General features: G+C 39.3%; 1 protein-coding gene and 2 pseudogenes across 3 annotated transcripts in view; 1 reads left to right on the top strand and 2 right to left on the bottom strand.

The window, feature by feature from the left end:
• XYLB (xylulokinase) overlaps positions 1-19840 on the bottom strand; it is a 147213-nt gene that overhangs the window by 63765 nt on the left and 63608 nt on the right. The window lies entirely within an intron of this gene.
• Positions 7402-7519, bottom strand: LOC142159593 (5S ribosomal RNA; annotated as a pseudogene).
• On the top strand, positions 10334-10451 carry LOC142159592 (5S ribosomal RNA; annotated as a pseudogene).

Below are 19840 nucleotides of genomic sequence, written 5' to 3'. Positions count from 1 at the left end.
CCCAGGAGGGGATGTCTAGCCCTTCCTAGAGAGAGCAAACAATACAATAGGTGGGGGCGCGGCACTGTTACGTGTTACTTGGATTTGACCTTATGTCAAAATTTGTTTTTAGTAATAAACAATGCTTTTGTTATAATATTTTTCTTTACGTAGATAGTCTTGCTGTGATCTTAATAAATACCTATAGATGTAAGTGCAAAAAGTGCACTAAGACAGTGTATACAATTCTTCTCTACATATGCTTTTTTCACTTTATCACATGCATGAGTACAACGCAAGCTGGAAATACAAGTTAAACATAATTCCACCACTGGGAACAAAAACTACTTCAGTATCCTGCCAGATATACATAATGATGATCTAGACACCAAACGTAAGAGTATCTGTATATTGCCCTAGACAAACTTTAATGGTCCTTCACTATCTATGCATTACTTTCATTTTTTTTTAACATGGAGACCATAAGCACAAGGGCCCATCTAAAGAAAACAACAAAGGAATTGACCAGGTGGATAACGGTATTTCACACAGACTAAAGATTTACAACTCAAAAGGAATAAGCAACCGGAACAACAACCACAGGAGCATAAAGGTCTGAGACTGTATATAAAGATATTATTTGGTGTTTATTTTGATTAGACAGGAATTTATTAAGACCACTGCAAGGCAGTCATAAAGAAAAATATTATAACACCAGCACTGTTTATTGCTACAAACAAGCTTGACATAAGGTCAAAATAACACGTTACCGCACACACAACAGTGAATTATTTAGAGGAGCACCGGGCCCACACCTATTGTATTGCTGGTTGGATACTATCTTAATATATCCCCCTATTATATTTATTGCATACAATGCAACTGCATTATCTGTTTCTCTTACACAATGCAATACATTCCAAGTATTTTTCCTTTATAAAATGCTTAAAGTATCATTTGTTATAACACTGATTTAGATTAATAAATAACATTGATACAATTCCCCCTTTAAGCTACACGTTGCAATACACATCCATATAAATTTTGGTAGAATTGGTGTATTTCTTCCATTCACTTTTAATTGTCATTCTGTATAAACAGTTAAGCATTTATATTGACTAAAGTTATTTCTTCTCTTTCTTTACACATACAAACGGATATCAGGGCATAGCGCCATTCAATTAGAGCAAGTTGTCAATACTGACACTTTCTGAAATGTCAACTTGACAACTGGCTTAGTTATGTCGGAGGTTTAGAACCATAATAGTTACAATTATGGACAGCATCTATACTTTAAATGTGGACAGAACATATATTTGCTTAAACTGCTCACAATGCTCAATATTTCTTGTGCTATTTCACTGAACTATTACCAGAACTACAAAGGGTCATTTGCTTGAAAAATAACTTTACCTACAGTATATTTGAAAAACCACAAGTCCTATAATATGCAAAGTATGGTTATCAACTACATCAACTTTGTAAATTAACTGGGGAGTGTTTGAAAGTAAAGGGCTCACTTATTAAAAGCAAAGTTCACACAGCTTGTACGTGTTACGTCTCACGGGAGACGTCTATTAGTCAGTGTTGACACAGGCCTTCCTAGGGTGCGGAGTCTAACAGACCCCCCGGGCTTCCCCAAGATCCGCCACAAGGCGAGATGGGTTTTGCTGCCAGAGGCCCGCAGGTCGCAACCCCTAGGCTAGCCCCCTGACGCAATAGATGAGAAACCGGTAGATGGGAGATCCAGTGAACAGACTCTGTGGTGGTAAAGCTGGGCAGGAAAATTAGCTTAAATATATCAGCACTGAATGAAGACTCCTGACGCGTCTCAGTGGAGTTCCGGGTCAGATACACCGAAGCTAACCACAGATAGAAGAGTCGCAGGGTGGATACCCAGGAGCACAGCTGGGTTGGATACACTGGAACACGGGCAACTGAGAAGATTATAGGAATAGCCAGGTCGGATACACAATAAATCACCGGATCGGATATACCAGGGAGCGAGCAGCAGAATGGTCAAATACGGATAGCTGCGATCGCGAGCAGGAACGAGGATAGGTAAGTTCCTAACAGTACGTAAGCTTTAGCGTCAATGATTTTATGCTTAACTTGGGATTCTCTATCTACGGGGGAACACACCGGAATCTGAATGGATGCAATATGAAAGAGTGGTTGTCCCACCGGAATACACTGAGCTGTTTTACATTGTAGGCAGAATGCTGAGGCTACCACTAAGTACTTAGATGGTATAAAGACTCAGCAGATGGAGATGCAGGTATAGGTGTGCTGCTGTCTGGAAGATTGGATACAAGAGTTAAAAAAAGACAAATAGCAAATGAGCCCAGCTGGAGTCTGTTATGGATTCTGATTGGGAAGGCCAGGAATCAGTGGCCTGATCAGTGTAGGAGGCAGGCCAGTAATATCTAAGACTGCTGGTATTACCACTAGATTATTGTATAACATTCATAACAATGTTCCTTTCTATCTCTAACAATGTCCTAATTTCCCCCATTTTCTTATCTCAAAATGCCCACATCGCTTGTGGTTACATACTCTATACAGGGGCTGGGTGGGGCAAGGGGGCAACTGCAAACTGGGTTACTCCCATTGTGGGCTACCTTGAGATGGGTCACTGGGCCACCTGCATTTTATTCCTTTAAAATGTTATATAATGTTAATAAGATGCTGAGTTAAGTACTGTGTGGGAGGAAACTGGAGCACCCGGAGGAAATCCACGCAAACACGGGTAGAACATACAGACCCCACACAGATAAGGCCCTCATTGGGTATCAAACCCATGACCCCAGTGCTGTAAGATAGAAGTGCTAACCACTAAGCCACCATGATAAGCACTTAGTCATAAATTACATACAATTATATGAAACAAGAGAGAGTGCCCAAGCAAGTGTCCAATGTAAGTGTTGTTGGAAATAATTGATACATAAGGTAGCGGAATATCAATTTTAGTTGCTGATGGAGAATAAATGCCATAGATTGATTAAATAATTGCAAAGCACAACTCTGTGTATTAATTGTCATATTAGGTCACCTTAATCTATTGACTGAATTGAAATGATAATAAGATAGATATCGGTATGTCCGAGTATCATTATTTTTTTTTTAATGTTTCATCGGGTGTACATACTTTCATCATTGTTTGTGATAAGAAAAAAATAATACTTTCTGTTTGCCATCTGCGCTGGCCTATCCCACTGTGACTAAGAATGAAGCAAGCTAAAGAAGTTGTTTCTGGCTGTCCTCAGCAACCATGATCACAGTTCAGCCTCAACTACAAACATGTGCAGATAATATATAAAAATTATTTGAGCAGCACTAAACCTAATCTATTTATCTTATGAATTAGCAATGTGAAAAGGATTGTCTCTATTATGAACCTTTATCCCCCCAGACTCCAAAAACGGGCTGTCTCTAATGTTCTTAACATGCATAGAGGCTTGATAGTCCTTAAACTGTATTACTGTGCATTGCCCAAGTAATGATAACATATATCCAAATGTTCAATATAGGGAGTCTCTCAGTATATTTGTCCCAATGTTATCTGCAGAGCTGCCTGTCATGGTGATTATAGGTATGGTTGGCTAGCCATGTTTGAAAGCTAGCCATGGATGTAAGTCAACAATGTGTGCTGCAATGCCTGTATATTGGAACTCTCATTACCCTCTTCTAAAAAAAACAAGCAACACTAGAGATGGATTAATTTCAATCAATAACGAGCTGCAAACCCAGCATTTGAATTCTTCCCCTATGCGGTTGCAGAGTAATGAAGAGAGTTGTCACAGTGCTGGCAGCTCCCAGAACTTGGCCAAGAGTTTAGTCCTGAGAGGTCTGGTCCTAAGGTACAAGCTGAAGTTAAAGGATTGTGGAAGGTAGAATAGTGATGGACAAGCCCACAGTCAAGGGAATGGAGATGGTAGAATAATGGGGGACGAAGCCGAGGTCGAAGGATTGGAGAAGGTAGAAAGTGATGTACAAGCGCAAGCAGAGGTATCCAAAACAAAACTTTGCTCCTGCAAAGGTTTGGTAGAACGGAGGGACTTTATAGAGGCTACAAACAGGCGAGACAAATTGTTCTGATTGACTTTACCTTTTTACTGAAGGGCTGACTGCAGAGTAGAGAAAGCTGTGCAGTAGTCCAGGTGAGGTGACTAGCTAGATTGCTGTTCTTAGCAAAGTGCTCATTACAGGAATTGAGAGCTGTTTGTAGCTATCATTGTCAACTGTTTTCTTACAGTTTTCTGGAGCTAGTGTTGTGAATTCTCACAAGACTCAGCCTGGATAACTGACACAGAAAAGAAACAACACGGCTCTCCACTATATCTGAATAAATTCAATACAATAAGATTCGATTTAGGTTGAACATTTTGGTTGAAGTAGCCAATTTAAATTGAAAAAATAAAAAAGTTGTATGATTTTTATTACACACTGCACAAAACTGCTTCTATTATGCTGGTTAATTTTCAGAATCTGTTATTGTCTGTATTTATGGTCTACTCCCTTGTAATTGTAATTTAATTATTATCCCAACTCATCCTATTCATTCCTCAGATCTGCTTGGTCTCTAAAGTCACACTAAGATTACCACCATCCCAAAACATTACCCTACACTGCAACTGTGACTAATTATATCTTTACTGTTCTTTATTGTTCTGAACTTGGTGCCTGAGCAGATTGTTGACTGAATAAGCATATTTGCAACATACAGAATGGCCTTTGTATGTGCATGCTTTCCTCTTGATCTTGTACCAACCATGCTGTTTTGCCCCATGGCAATTACATCAGCTTCTGTTGCTGTAGTTTAACCCATTCTTTTTTGATGGACACATGGTAAGGACAGGTTCATTAAGGCAACAAGGAACAAGACTCCCTAAGCAATATAAAACATTGGTTCTTACAGTGAGGGCAATTCTGCTATGCTGCCAATGAATGTGGTGGTGGTATTGGCTGATACAGTGGATATTTCCAAAACAATCCTATATTTCTTTGAGTTAAAGCATTATTGCAGGGAAAAACTGGTCTAGCCATACCCACTATCCATCCAGCTATGTTCCTATTTTATAGAGCCCAGATCCCTAAATAATGGTAATTGGTAAGCACTTTCAAGCTGTCAAACATCTGTTGGAGGTAAGCTTAAATATATATCTATAGTACTTGTTCAATCTATAAGGTAATGCTGATCAGAAACAAATGTAACTTTTTTTTTACTTTAGAAGCTTGGAAGATCTTTCTCCATTATAACTATAAAGACTAAGGGCCTGAATTAGAGGCATGTTGGGTGTAATTTATGAGTCGTAGGTATCGCAAGATGCATCCAGCTTTGAACCTGTAGCATGTACGTCAGATTTATGTCAGGCATACATACACCCACATACACACGTCCAGATCATAAGCATATGAAATGTTTGTTAACCTTTGTTTTGATAGCAAAAAACATATTACATGTAATTCATACAGCACATATAAAACTAACTTTTGTGTATGAAAGAAGAATAGTAAAATCATATAATATACAAACAATCAATGCAGAAAGCATAGAGAGCTTTAGAGATGAAGCCACTACCAGCCAATCAGAAGCAGCCAGCTAGTATTGGCAAATCATTATCCTCTAGCAGGTGAAAATGTTACGGCTCCTGACAGATGTATTTGCTTCTCCATGCTTGTCTGCAATTGCGTGAACACGCTCTTACTGTACTCGGCCTAGGTTATAGCTCCCTTTCCCTTCCCTTTCTGCCTCTCCAGGAATAAGGAGTAAGAAGGCACAAGTGTCAGAGGCATACAACTCTCTCTTTGTGGGCATGCACAGTGCTGATTTTCGCAATTATGCTACGTAATAGCAGGCCCGGCGCTCCCATTAGGCAACGTTAGGCAGTTAATAACTAGGAAGGATCGCGCTCTCTATAATGTTTAGACAAGAGCTGCACCAGCTGAGGGTATCCCTCCCTCCAGAAACAGTACTAAAATAAACAATTAGCTGAGCGCTCATTGACTAAGATGTTATATCTATTAATGTAGGATAATGTCCATGCAACCATGAATTATAAATGACACAATTTAATGACATAAACAATATACAAAAGTTGTCAGAATTCCCAAAAAAGGTTAAAAACACAATCAAAGCACACATTAACAGCAACCGTTAGGTCTAATATGGGGATTTGTGGAGTTACATGAAGGACATTAAAAAAGATAAAAACAGTACATTTCAAAGATAAACAATATGTTGTGTCCGTAAAAACAGATGGAGAGAGCCTCCAGAATGTCTCATGGAAGAGACTAATTAAGCATACCAATAATTAGTCCAAAATGGGTCAATAAAAAACTATGCAGACCGGCCCGTTATTTTCCAAGTGCAGGGCAAGGGTCTAGAGTATGTCCTCCTCAGTGAGTGTCCAAAAGATATATAATGTAAAAATATAAAACGATGATCCGTATTGTGGAAATCAGAGAGAGTATACTTGCTGTTTAGTCTCTTTTAGGTCTAGCCGCGCGGCGGGGAGGATAATCAACCTCCTCGTGATATATGTTGCAGGGGTGCAGACTAAACGTCTGTTTAGAATGCCATGGTAGGTGTCGCTAGTAATGACGTCGAAAAGGGGGGCGTGTCCCAACGCGTTTCGTCCTGTCCGGACTTTCTCAAGGGTTTGGTGTATGATAGTGGTGAGCTGGTTTATAAAGAATATGAATGGAAGTGATTGGTTGTCCGGAATGTCAAGCGCACTAATGATGTGATGATTTCAACTGGAGGCTCATATTGTAAATACAAAGGTTTGCGGACAACACGCATGGGTCTGATCTAGTAGAAACCACATATTATTAAAACAAAAAATATAGCTCGCACATTAAAACATCCTATTTAAGGTGGTATATACATGTATATATAAATGGAATAGTGGAAGGATTCCTATGAATGGATCCACGTTTAATACAATGGATATAACATGATAATGATACATACAATAAGAATAAGTCTGCAGATGCATATATTTAATATTAGGGAGGAAGTCATATAATCACACCTAATTGACATGCAAGTTAAAAAATATATAGATGACATGATGTGTAGTGTATCTCATGATTTTACATTGAATAGATAAACAACACTGCAGTCAATCCAAAAAATGGACTGCATACCTTTATATAAATAAAAATAAAATTAAAAGGGATATTGATAAATCAGAAGTAACCAGCTGGATTTATGAATCATAGCCAACTGTATGGAAAGAATAATGACAGTTAGGTAAAAATTATATAATAATAAATAAATAAATAATAAATAACCAACTAATTGGAGGATTTTATATTAATATTTAGGCAATACAGATGTGACAGATTGGTATCGGTATGTTGATTTCCTTGGTTGGTCGCACAGGGGCAGAACACACATCCCAGTTAGGGATACAAGACCTACAGTACCAGGTATTCGCAGGTAGTCCCCTATCCTGCTACTTACCTGGCCCTCTCTGCTTCGCTTCCAAGGTCGAATGAGGTTGGGCATAGCCAGAGAGGTATGACTGTAGGTACACCATACTCACCTTCTAGGGTTGTCTGTCCGTGGCGCCAACCAATCCAGCGGAATATGTAAACATGGCCATACTCCAAGCATGTCTATTGCGCTATATAGATAAGTCAAACTCCATGTTTAGGCCCATTGGTGCTAAAGTTTTAAGATGATATATGGCCCTGGTTTCCTCTTTATTAAGTTGTTGTATATGATTGCCCCCCCTCCAATTATTCTTGACTTTTTTGATCCCTATGAATTCTATTCCATCATGAGAGCAGTGGTGTATGTCTTTAAAGTGTTTAGAAACGTGATGGTTTTCAAAACCGATGTTGATATTTCTGAGATGTTCCCTTATTCGTTCCTTCAGCATTCTGATGGTTCTACCCACGTACTGTTTACCACATTTACAATGTAATAGGTAAACCACATTTTTAGTGGTGCAAGTGATAAATTCATGAATTTTAAATGTATTCCCATTGACTGTAGATCGATATTCAGTAATCGGTTTTGTGCTCCTACATTTAAGCTTGGTGCAATTAGCACATTGTCCGCAGTAATAGAATCCCTTTTTCTTATTTTGTAACCAATTGTTAGTTCCCACAGAATTAGTCAATGGGATATAGCTGGATGTCAAAGTACGTTTGAAGTCAGGGGCTTTTTTAAAAACGATCTGAGGTTTATCATCAAGTGTGGACCCAAGTATATCATCCTGCTGGAGAATATACCAGTGTTTTTGGATTATACGTTTCAATCTATTAGAATCCTGTGAGTAATTAGAAACAAAATATACTCTATCTTTATGTGTGTTAGATGATCCTGATACTCCTATGTCTAAATTATTCTTCTTATATTTAAGAAGCTGGTCCCTACTGGTGTTCTTGAGTTTGTCAAAGGCCTGATCTACAGAAATAGGATCATATTTTTTCTCTAAAAACTGTTGTTGTATTTCCTGACCTTGGACAATGTAATCCTCTATTGTTGTACAGTTGCGTCTTACGCGAGTAAATTGACTTAGTGGAATACTGCGTAACCAGTTGGGATGGTGGTTGCTATCTGATAGGATAAAACTGTTTACGTCAACCGTCTTGCGGTATGTTTTAGTCATGATTTTACTATCTTTGATAAAGATCTCTAGGTCTAGGAAATGTATGGATAATTGGCTGTGTTGTGCTGTAAATACCAGTCCATACTCATTATTGTTGATATATGTAAGAAATTGAAGTAGAGTGGACTCTGGGCCTTCCCAAATAATCAAAATGTCATCAATATATCGTTTCCAGAGTACCAGGTTCGCATTCCAGTCATGCAGGGACCAGATGAATTTATTTTCCCAGTAACTCATATATAAATTTGCATAACTGGGTGCGAACCTGGTACCCATAGCTGTTCCCTGTTTCTGTAAGTTCATCTTAACCCATAATTATTTTTGGTATGAGGGCGGATTTTACTTACAGAAACAGGGAACAGCTATGGGTACCAGGTTCGCACCCAGTTATGCAAATTTATATATGAGTTACTGGGAAAATAAATTCATCTGGTCCCTGCATGACTGGAATGCGAACCTGGTACTCTGGAAACGATATATTGATGACATTTTGATTATTTGGGAAGGCCCAGAGTCCACTCTACTTCAATTTCTTACATATATCAACAATAATGAGTATGGACTGGTATTTACAGCACAACACAGCCAATTATCCATACATTTCCTAGACCTAGAGATCTTTATCAAAGATAGTAAAATCATGACTAAAACATACCGCAAGACGGTTGACGTAAACAGTTTTATCCTATCAGATAGCAACCACCATCCCAACTGGTTACGCAGTATTCCACTAAGTCAATTTACTCGCGTAAGACGCAACTGTACAACAATAGAGGATTACATTGTCCAAGGTCAGGAAATACAACAACAGTTTTTAGAGAAAAAATATGATCCTATTTCTGTAGATCAGGCCTTTGACAAACTCAAGAACACCAGTAGGGACCAGCTTCTTAAATATAAGAAGAATAATTTAGACATAGGAGTATCAGGATCATCTAACACACATAAAGATAGAGTATATTTTGTTTCTAATTACTCACAGGATTCTAATAGATTGAAACGTATAATCCAAAAACACTGGTATATTCTCCAGCAGGATGATATACTTGGGTCCACACTTGATGATAAACCTCAGATCGTTTTTAAAAAAGCCCCTGACTTCAAACGTACTTTGACATCCAGCTATATCCCATTGACTAATTCTGTGGGAACTAACAATTGGTTACAAAATAAGAAAAAGGGATTCTATTACTGCGGACAATGTGCTAATTGCACCAAGCTTAAATGTAGGAGCACAAAACCGATTACTGAATATCGATCTACAGTCAATGGGAATACATTTAAAATTCATGAATTTATCACTTGCACCACTAAAAATGTGGTTTACCTATTACATTGTAAATGTGGTAAACAGTACGTGGGTAGAACCATCAGAATGCTGAAGGAACGAATAAGGGAACATCTCAGAAATATCAATATCGGTTTTGAAAACCATCACGTTTCTAAACACTTTAAAGACATACACCACTGCTCTCATGATGGAATAGAATTCATAGGGATCAAAAAAGTCAAGAATAATTGGAGGGGGGGCAATCATATACAACAACTTAATAAAGAGGAAACCAGGGCCATATATCATCTTAAAACTTTAGCACCAATGGGCCTAAACATGGAGTTTGACTTATCTATATAGCGCAATAGACATGCTTGGAGTATGGCCATGTTTACATATTCCGCTGGATTGGTTGGCGCCACGGACAGACAACCCTAGAAGGTGAGTATGGTGTACCTACAGTCATACCTCTCTGGCTATGCCCAACCTCATTCGACCTTGGAAGCGAAGCAGAGAGGGCCAGGTAAGTAGCAGGATAGGGGACTACCTGCGAATACCTGGTACTGTAGGTCTTGTATCCCTAACTGGGATGTGTGTTCTGCCCCTGTGCGACCAACCAAGGAAATCAACATACCGATACCAATCTGTCACATCTGTATTGCCTAAATATTAATATAAAATCCTCCAATTAGTTGGTTATTTATTATTTATTTATTTATTATTATATAATTTTTACCTAACTGTCATTATTCTTTCCATACAGTTGGCTATGATTCATAAATCCAGCTGGTTACTTCTGATTTATCAATATCCCTTTTAATTTTATTTTTATTTATATAAAGGTATGCAGTCCATTTTTTGGATTGACTGCAGTGTTGTTTATCTATTCAATGTAAAATCATGAGATACACTACACATCATGTCATCTATATATTTTTTAACTTGCATGTCAATTAGGTGTGATTATATGACTTCCTCCCTAATATTAAATATATGCATCTGCAGACTTATTCTTATTGTATGTATCATTATCATGTTATATCCATTGTATTAAACGTGGATCCATTCATAGGAATCCTTCCACTATTCCATTTATATATACATGTATATACCACCTTAAATAGGATGTTTTAATGTGCGAGCTATATTTTTTGTTTTAATAATATGTGGTTTCTACTAGATCAGACCCATGCGTGTTGTCCGCAAACCTTTGTATTTACAATATGAGCCTCCAGTTGAAATCATCACATCATTAGTGCGCTTGACATTCCGGACAACCAATCACTTCCATTCATATTCTTTATAAACCAGCTCACCACTATCATACACCAAACCCTTGAGAAAGTCCGGACAGGACGAAACGCGTTGGGACACGCCCCCCTTTTCGACGTCATTACTAGCGACACCTACCATGGCATTCTAAACAGACGTTTAGTCTGCACCCCTGCAACATATATCACGAGGAGGTTGATTATCCTCCCCGCCGCGCGGCTAGACCTAAAAGAGACTAAACAGCAAGTATACTCTCTCTGATTTCCACAATACGGATCATCGTTTTATATTTTTACATTATATATCTTTTGGACACTCACTGAGGAGGACATACTCTAGACCCTTGCCCTGCACTTGGAAAATAACGGGCCGGTCTGCATAGTTTTTTATTGACCCATTTTGGACTAATTATTGGTATGCTTAATTAGTCTCTTCCATGAGACATTCTGGAGGCTCTCTCCATCTGTTTTTACGGACACAACATATTGTTTATCTTTGAAATGTACTGTTTTTATCTTTTTTAATGTCCTTCATGTAACTCCACAAATCCCCATATTAGACCTAACGGTTGCTGTTAATGTGTGCTTTGATTGTGTTTTTAACCTTTTTTGGGAATTCTGACAACTTTTGTATATTGTTTATGTCATTAAATTGTGTCATTTATAATTCATGGTTGCATGGACATTATCCTACATTAATAGATATAACATCTTAGTCAATGAGCGCTCAGCTAATTGTTTATTTTAGTAACGTTAGGCAGTTGCCTAGGGCGCCGGGCTCTGGAGGGCACCACAGAAGTAAAATGCAGTTACTATTGTACTTTCATACTGTGCGGCGACTGCTGAGCATACCTTCCACGGCCGCCGCACAACTTCAGATAGATCCACAGGAAGGGGGAGGGGCCATGGATCGCGACCGCCACTCTCCCCTCCAACAGCTGATGGGGCGTACCGTCCCTCCATCTCCTCTCCTCCCCTCCCCTCACTGACTGTCGGGCATAACATCATCATCATCGCCCGACAGTGTCAGTGAGGGACGGGACTAGCAGAGAGGAGCATCTTTATGGAGTCACCTTTAAGGTAAGGAAAGAGAGGGGAGTGGGACATCTAGACCCAGGGAGGGCGGGGGGCATTGAGACCCAGGGGGGGGGCAGTGTGCTGAGGGGGGGGGGGGGATTTTGAAATTGTGCCTAGGGCACCGAGCACCCCAGCACCGGCCCTGCTTGCCTTCCAAGTAATGGTAATACCTTGTAGAGGATGGATCTACAAGTAGTTATGGTATCTTCATTTTAATCAGCAGGAACAGAACTCTATATATATATATATATATATATATATATATAATGTTCATGTCATCATAAGTGCTGTAACATAGGATACCCCTTTATCAGATCTAGGATTCTTTCAAGAATAAGTTTGCTTCAATGAGTGTTATAAATTTTTGATGATAATATTATATATTAAAATATGTTTGCAATGGATCCTCTTTCACAGTACATTTCACTTTTCTCTTGAAACTGGTGATCCAGTGTGTGTGTCCTTCATGTTGTCCTTTGAATATTGCTTTAATCGGGCTTCCTACATATAAAGAGCCAGTTCAAGTACCATTCACAAACAAGTGATTAAAAATGTATAGACAAGGATATTGTATGTACCGCTGGAGCTGTGGATTACTAAGAGATCTAATGCAATGTTTTATTTCTCATGTTAAGTCACGAATCAACCCAGATGTGATATAATTGCAATTTGTTCTGCCCTCACTAAGCCACCACAAATGAAAGGAGGGAAATTGACATCAAGGGGTCAGTTCCCACCATTTGCATCTCTTTAAGTAGATGGCTTAATTAACTCTAACAATTGCATATGCCAAATAAATATCTAACCTTTTCATTGTTTCCACCAAGCACATTTCCAACTGGATCAGGAATCATACAAAAGAAGGTGAAGTTGCAAAAACCATTATATGGTACCTATAAATAGGTCCATTTACACCAATAGAAATGTATAAGTTTGTTTACACAATGCTGGATGAACAAAAGAGCTGTATTTAGCATCTCTTCTTTTGTACATTTCCTGGAAAAGGTTAAGGCCATTATAAGGTTTAATACTAACAAACCACTATATTTCCTCTTTTCATGATAACTAAAAAAAAAAAACTTTTGAACTTGAAAGTATTTTTTTTTTTTCAAAACGAAGTTTAATGCCAATTCCATACTGTGCATTCTTTCCAGTTAAGAAAAAAATCTATTTAATGAATAAAGTTCTTGACATCTCTATTAAAGTAACTAATACATTTTCAAAATCCACTGCTGCTTTTAAAAACAGTAATCTTTGCTAATTATTAAGAATTACTCACAAACTGTATTTTCTAGCTGAGATAATTCCAACCAAAACCTATGTATACATATAACACTATATTATTTAGTAGGCAGAAGGGACATTCTTCAGATAATCTATGGTCTGTTTGGAAGCATTAGGCAAGTACATCACATAGTAGTGCTATTAAGTCGGCTTACAAAAGTGTAAGAAGAAAATGCTCTTTCTGATATTATTCTGTTTAACAAGCATAATCATTTTACCTGAGGTCACTTACTCTTGGAAAATGTTGATTTATCAAGAAATAAGTTCAAAATGAATGTACAGATGGATAGCAATATAAAAAGTGCAGTGTAATTCCAGAAATAATGATCTTTTATTTATTTTGCTTTAGCTCACAATTAGTTTCCCAAATTGTTCCTTTGTGATGTCTGAGCAAACATGATAACATTATTTTTAAAGTAGTAAATGGGGTTTTGTTTAGACAAGAAATTGTTAAAGTTAAAAAAAAGACATTTAACGCACATACCCACTATCCTGATTTTTTAAAGGCAGTGCATAGGTCGCAGTAAAAGTGGGTGGGGCCTACTGTTTTGTGGGTATAATTTTCCTCTTTCACAAACCTACCCTTATTCTTTTCATAATAGTGCGATTGTGCGTTGAGTCCTGATGACTTACTGGTACATACTTTGATGGAGTGCCTGCTTTCTGTCTTCTCTCTGCTGACAACTACATACCTCACAATACTTATTTAGGCAAAATCATGACAAAATAAGCCGTTTGTGACCAATGCAAGTCACACCTCCAATCCACGCAACCACCCACTTTTTTTTTGACGCCCCAGCCTCCTCCATATAAGCAACGCAAGGTCTGCAAATTGGGACAGTTGGGAGGTATGCCAATAGCTTACATGACTATAATGTGCTATTCTGTGATAGCATATAATGATATAAGCTATATTATAATTTTCTATCATAGTCAAGCACTATACATACCTCTAAACTCTTCCGATTTATACGGGACATCCCAATTCGCAGACCATAAAAGGAGTGGAGCTTAATGATGGGTGGCACTTTACAAAATTGTCTGCTTGTGGCTGGAGTTTGGCCAAGAACAGGTGAAGGGCTTATTTTGTCCCAATTTCGTGATTCTAAATGTTGTGATGTTAAAATCACTTATAAGTGGCAGGAGAGGGTGAAGAAACATGAACCCTGAAAAATTCCTTATGTATAACATTTTATAGCCAAGAGTCAAAGCAACTCTGCAGCAGACCACATTTGGAAAACTCCTTTAAACACAAGAATATCCAGGCATGACTTACTCTAAAAGAATGCATTGTTGTGCTGGATGGTGGTTGTGATACCCACGCTGCCAGATTTGTGTCTAACGTCTCGTATAAGACAGTTGCTACAAGAAGTCATAATGTTTCTGTGCAGCTGCGGCTGACAAGTAAAGAAAACGTCTCCACATCTTGGTGAGAATTAACACTGTTTAAATATTTGATCGTTTGCTGACTACACACTGAAGGCAATTGGCAGTGACACCACTGTTTAAACATTTCAAGGAAAGAAAAGAGAATATTGTTTTCTTAAATCCATCTAAGATGAAGGAGCCTAGCTGACATGCTGTATGTACTGCTACAGAGGTCTCATACAATACATTCTCTCCTTGTACTATACATACAGATAAATATGTAAGATATGCCAGTCCTGGTTACATACATCTTTATCTACAGGCAGTATATTCATATTCTGAGTCCTGCAATCGTTTGAAATTCTCATCAGAAGTCTCTACTTGGACGTAAAGATTACCAGTGTCCCTCTATAAAGGTTTGAAAATCATGTACCAGCCAATGCTGGTCACCGATAACATAAATATCTTAGTGGAAATGGAATAAATGTAACATTTTATTATATTAATGTTATATTTGTTGGCTTCAATTGTTTATTTGTATCATATTAATTGTTATAGTTCATTGTGCTACTATTATTTGTTCTGACAAACAAGTGTGGCATCTTGTTACCCAAGAGCAGTAATCTGTGTCAGTGCTTGTAAGTTCATGTGATAAATATGGATGACCTTTGTTTTAAATAAAGGGTTCCTGCTCGTCTAGGGTTTCCTTTGTCTCCTTTTCTGCGATCCCACCTGATTCTGCCCCAAGTTCCAAGAAAGAGTTAGACGAAGAACTAAATATATCAATTGTCGCTTTCTGCAGCGGTTACAAAGCACCACACATCGCCATAAATTCGAGACAGTTTAGTGCTCCAAACCGCTGTATTTACTATAGGGCGGTTTGAGTGTTCAATGTAAAACTGCCAGTGATGTGTGGTGGTTTAAAAACACCTAAAGTGCCACAAAACTATTAGAAAAAAGACAGCTTATTTAAATATCTTCTACTAGGCTAGTTAGCGCAAACATGCTGCTAGAGCAATCTTGTCATTCATAACACAAAAGGAGGCACCATTGAGTTACGAATCATTGTGGCAATCATTGCTTAATGTTTATGGGAACAAAAATAATTTATAATTAACTTATGGGGCAATTTTTATTGTTCATTATATAAGGGGGGGGGGATTTTATTGTATTATACTATGAGGGCAATATCAACATATAATTGTATTAAGGGACAATAATATTTGATTGCTAACGGGGCAATAATTATTAATGATGGAAACAACACTTATTATATTGCACTACAAGTTGCACACATGTACATGCTGGTACTTGTAGTGCCACACGTGTGCAATATAAATGGTGTACATGAAATAATAAGTGTTGTCCCCATCATAAATAATTATTCTCCTGTTAGCAATAAAATATTGTTCCCTCAGCAACTCAGCATCAAAATAAACTATTCAGACACATGATCTCACGAGGGGAAACGGTTGGGACGCTATTACGCTCAGAGCAGTGTCCCGGCATCTGGGGTAGCCAGGCGTGTGCACAAATAGGTGAAATTAATTAAGCAAACTTCTGGGGCCTATTAGGTACATGACCCCTATTGGACAGTGTAATTATTAAGGCAGAGAGGGCTTAGCCTCCCTGCCAGTTATAGCGTTCCTGCGTCTGAACACATTGCTGACCAGCTCCCCTGTTCCTATGTTTCCTTTGCTAACTTGGATTGATTCCCTGTGACCCGTTGGCTTGACTCTAGACTCTGCTTGAACTCTTTTGATCTCGGCCTGTTCTTGGATTACCCATGACCCTTGGACTGTCTCTGGTATCCGCCTCCAGTATTTTGGTTAATATCTACCTGGTGTTACGGTTTGTTCTGATAAGCTTCTACTCCTATAGAACTAGGTCATGGGGCATCGAAGCACCTCTAAATGTACTCCAAATGTACTAGTTCTACGGGAATGACGGCTGATTTAGGTGAAGAGCTCTACCAGTTTGGTTCTAAAAGATTATCAAACAGCCATGGCTCATAACATTATAACCGGCCTTAATGGAATTGGAGGATTATGTCTGATGGACCCCAGTCAAACTAATCTCAGCTCTGCTCAGGTCCTAGTTGGCCAGATCCAGACCATTTCCCAAGTGGTTCAGGACATTTTGTTCCAATAGTCTGACCAGGAGGAAACCTCAAACCTCAAGCCATCTGGGCACCTGCGGTTGAGCTTAAGTTGAATTGACCGGACCAATTCTCCAGGGACAGAAATATGTACCAGAATTTTAAGGAAAGCTGCTTTATTTTCATCTTACACTCCGCTCCTCGGGCTCTGAACAACAAATGGTCGGCATCGTTATCTCCCTTCTCCAAGGGGACCCACAGTCGTGGGCTTTCAGTCTTGCACCAACCAGTTCTTTTCTGCAGTCTGTGGATGCCTTTCTCAGTGCCTTTGGCCTCCTCTATGATGACCTGACTGGGTATCCTCAGCTAAATCCCACCTAAGGGCACTTATATAGGGTCGGCGAACTGCCGAGGAGTATTGTGCCAAGTTTAGGCGTTGGCCACCAATACTCTGTGGAATGATCCAGCCCTCCGGAGTCAATTTTGTCTCGACCTCTCTGAGCCAATTAAGGACTCCTTAGTGCAATATGCGTCACCAACTACTTTGGAGAGAATGATGCAGTTGGTAATCAAGAACGACTGTAGCATTAAAGAAAGGAAGGCCGAAAAGGACACATCCCTCTCTACCTGCTCTCCTCTGGTCTCTTATCCTGCACCTCCGCATTTCTCTAAACCCATGCAGTTAGGAGCTTGTCGCCTCTCCCTAGAGGAAAGGTCTAGGTGACATTCCTTGGGCCTCTGCCTGTACTGTGACAACAAAGATAATCTACTTCACTCTTGCTCTAACAAGGCGGGAAAAGATCAGGCCTAGTTATAGAAGAAGAGGTGCGACTGGGCTTCAAATAATCTCTTCAAAAAATTCAGTCCTGTTTCCTGCTCAACTCACTTATGGAACCTATTCCACCTCTGTTTTAGCTTTTCTGGACAGCGGTGCAGCCATAACTTTCTTTAATGTAAAGTTCACTCAGACTCTTGGTATTCCTCTGATTATTCTGGAATCAAGCATTACCGTCTGCAGTCTGGACAGTGACCCTCTGGTTGTGGACAGGATCCTTCCCAAGACTCCGCCTGTGAAGCTTTGTGTGGATACCCTTCATTTAGATGTCCTCTCATTCTACTGGATCTTGTGACCTTCCATTCCTTTGATTCTGGGGCATCAATGGCTTCAGAGCCACAATCCCTATATCGACTGGAAGAAAGGGGAAATCACGTGCTGGAGTACTACCTGCTCTTCTGTCTATTTCCAGCTCCTACCGGGAGTTCCAAGTTGTATTCTCAAAGAGGACAGCAGACTCTCTGCCTCCACATCGTGCTTGTGGCTGTGCCATCAAATTAATTCCAGGATCCAGGTTTCCCAAAGAGAGGTAGGATTCACTCCAGACCTGAAACTAAGGTAATGTAGGATTACGTGGATGAGAAACTACAGTAGGGTTTTACTAGGCCTTCAAAGTTTCCCATAGGGGCTTGTTGTTTCTTTGTGTCAAAGAAGGACGGCGGATTACACCCTTGCATCGACTACCAGGGCTGTCTTCAGATGTCAGAGACTTTGTTCTATCCTGTGAAAGTTGTGCAAAAAAAGTCCACAGAAATTGCCCTGTGGGCTAGCTTGTTGTCTATCTCTACGAGACCCTGGACACACCTGTACATGGATTTTACGATGGATCTCCCATGCTATGCATGGCACAATACTATATGGGTTGTTGTATATCAATTTAATAAAATGTCTAATTTTATTCTTTTAACTAGACTTCCTAGTGCATGGAGTCTAGCATCACTCTTTGTTCAACACATCTTCCAGCTCCACGGCCTTCCTTCAGATATTTTCTCTGATTATGGATCTCAATTTGTTGGCCAATTTGGGAAATCTTTTTGTGCACTCCTTGGGATTAACATCAGTCTTTCATCAGCGTATCATCCCCAATCCAGTGTACAACCTGAAAGGGATAATCAATCCCTGGAACAATTCCTATGGTTGTACAATTTTGAATTTCCCGATAATTGGTTAGCTTTACTACCATGGGCGAGGCTTGCATATAACAACTTGTGTCATTCTTCCACTCGCACCTTTACGTTCTACTGTACTATATCTGGGTTTTCACCCTCGGTCCAACTCCTTGTCCTCTCTCAACCCTTCTGATCTTGAGTTTGTTTTTGTTAAAGTGGGTCAGAAAGTCTGTCTCTCTACCTGCAGCATTAAGCTTAGACAACACTGTAAAATACTCTGACCTAAGTTTATGGGACCCTTCTCAATCACCAAATAAGATAATCCTGTGGCCATCAGGATAAAGTTTCCTCGTTCTCTGAAGATTCCAAACACGCTTCACTGCTGTCTTCTCAAACCTGTTTTATGGCAAATTTAGGTGCCATCAACCACAGAGACCTCACTCTGTCAACGTGGATGAACGTCGGGAATATGTGAAAGAAAAAAATCTTTATTCCAAGAGAGTTCAAGGACAAATCCATTTCCTGGTACAGTGGAAGAATTATGGACCAGATGAATGATCCTGGGTTCCACTAAAGCCCGTACACGTTGACAAACTTATCAAGAAGTTCTTCAAGCAGTTCCCCAGGATGTCGGGGTTCCTTTACCACTCAAGGAAGGGATAGTGTTGCGAGTGGCGGCTCCCCGCCAACCGCTCTCACCTGCATCCCGGCTGATGACACTTTCAGGAGTTCCTTTCTGGCTGTTGGCAGCCTCATAGCTTCATAGCTGAAATACTAGTCTTGGGCTGGCTACTGGTACCAATTCAATATATAAACGTCATTGTAACAGCATTGTATTGTTTATTTAAATGATTGGAATCCCCTGCTTGATTTCTAAACAATTATCAGTCTTCAAAGATATGGAAAGTGGACAGTGACG

The sequence above is a fragment of the Mixophyes fleayi genome, chromosome 5, assembly GCF_038048845.1.
Source record: "Mixophyes fleayi isolate aMixFle1 chromosome 5, aMixFle1.hap1, whole genome shotgun sequence".
In the NCBI taxonomy this organism is placed as follows: domain Eukaryota; kingdom Metazoa; phylum Chordata; class Amphibia; order Anura; family Limnodynastidae; genus Mixophyes; species Mixophyes fleayi.
This window is presented reverse-complemented; position numbering and strand designations above follow the sequence as displayed.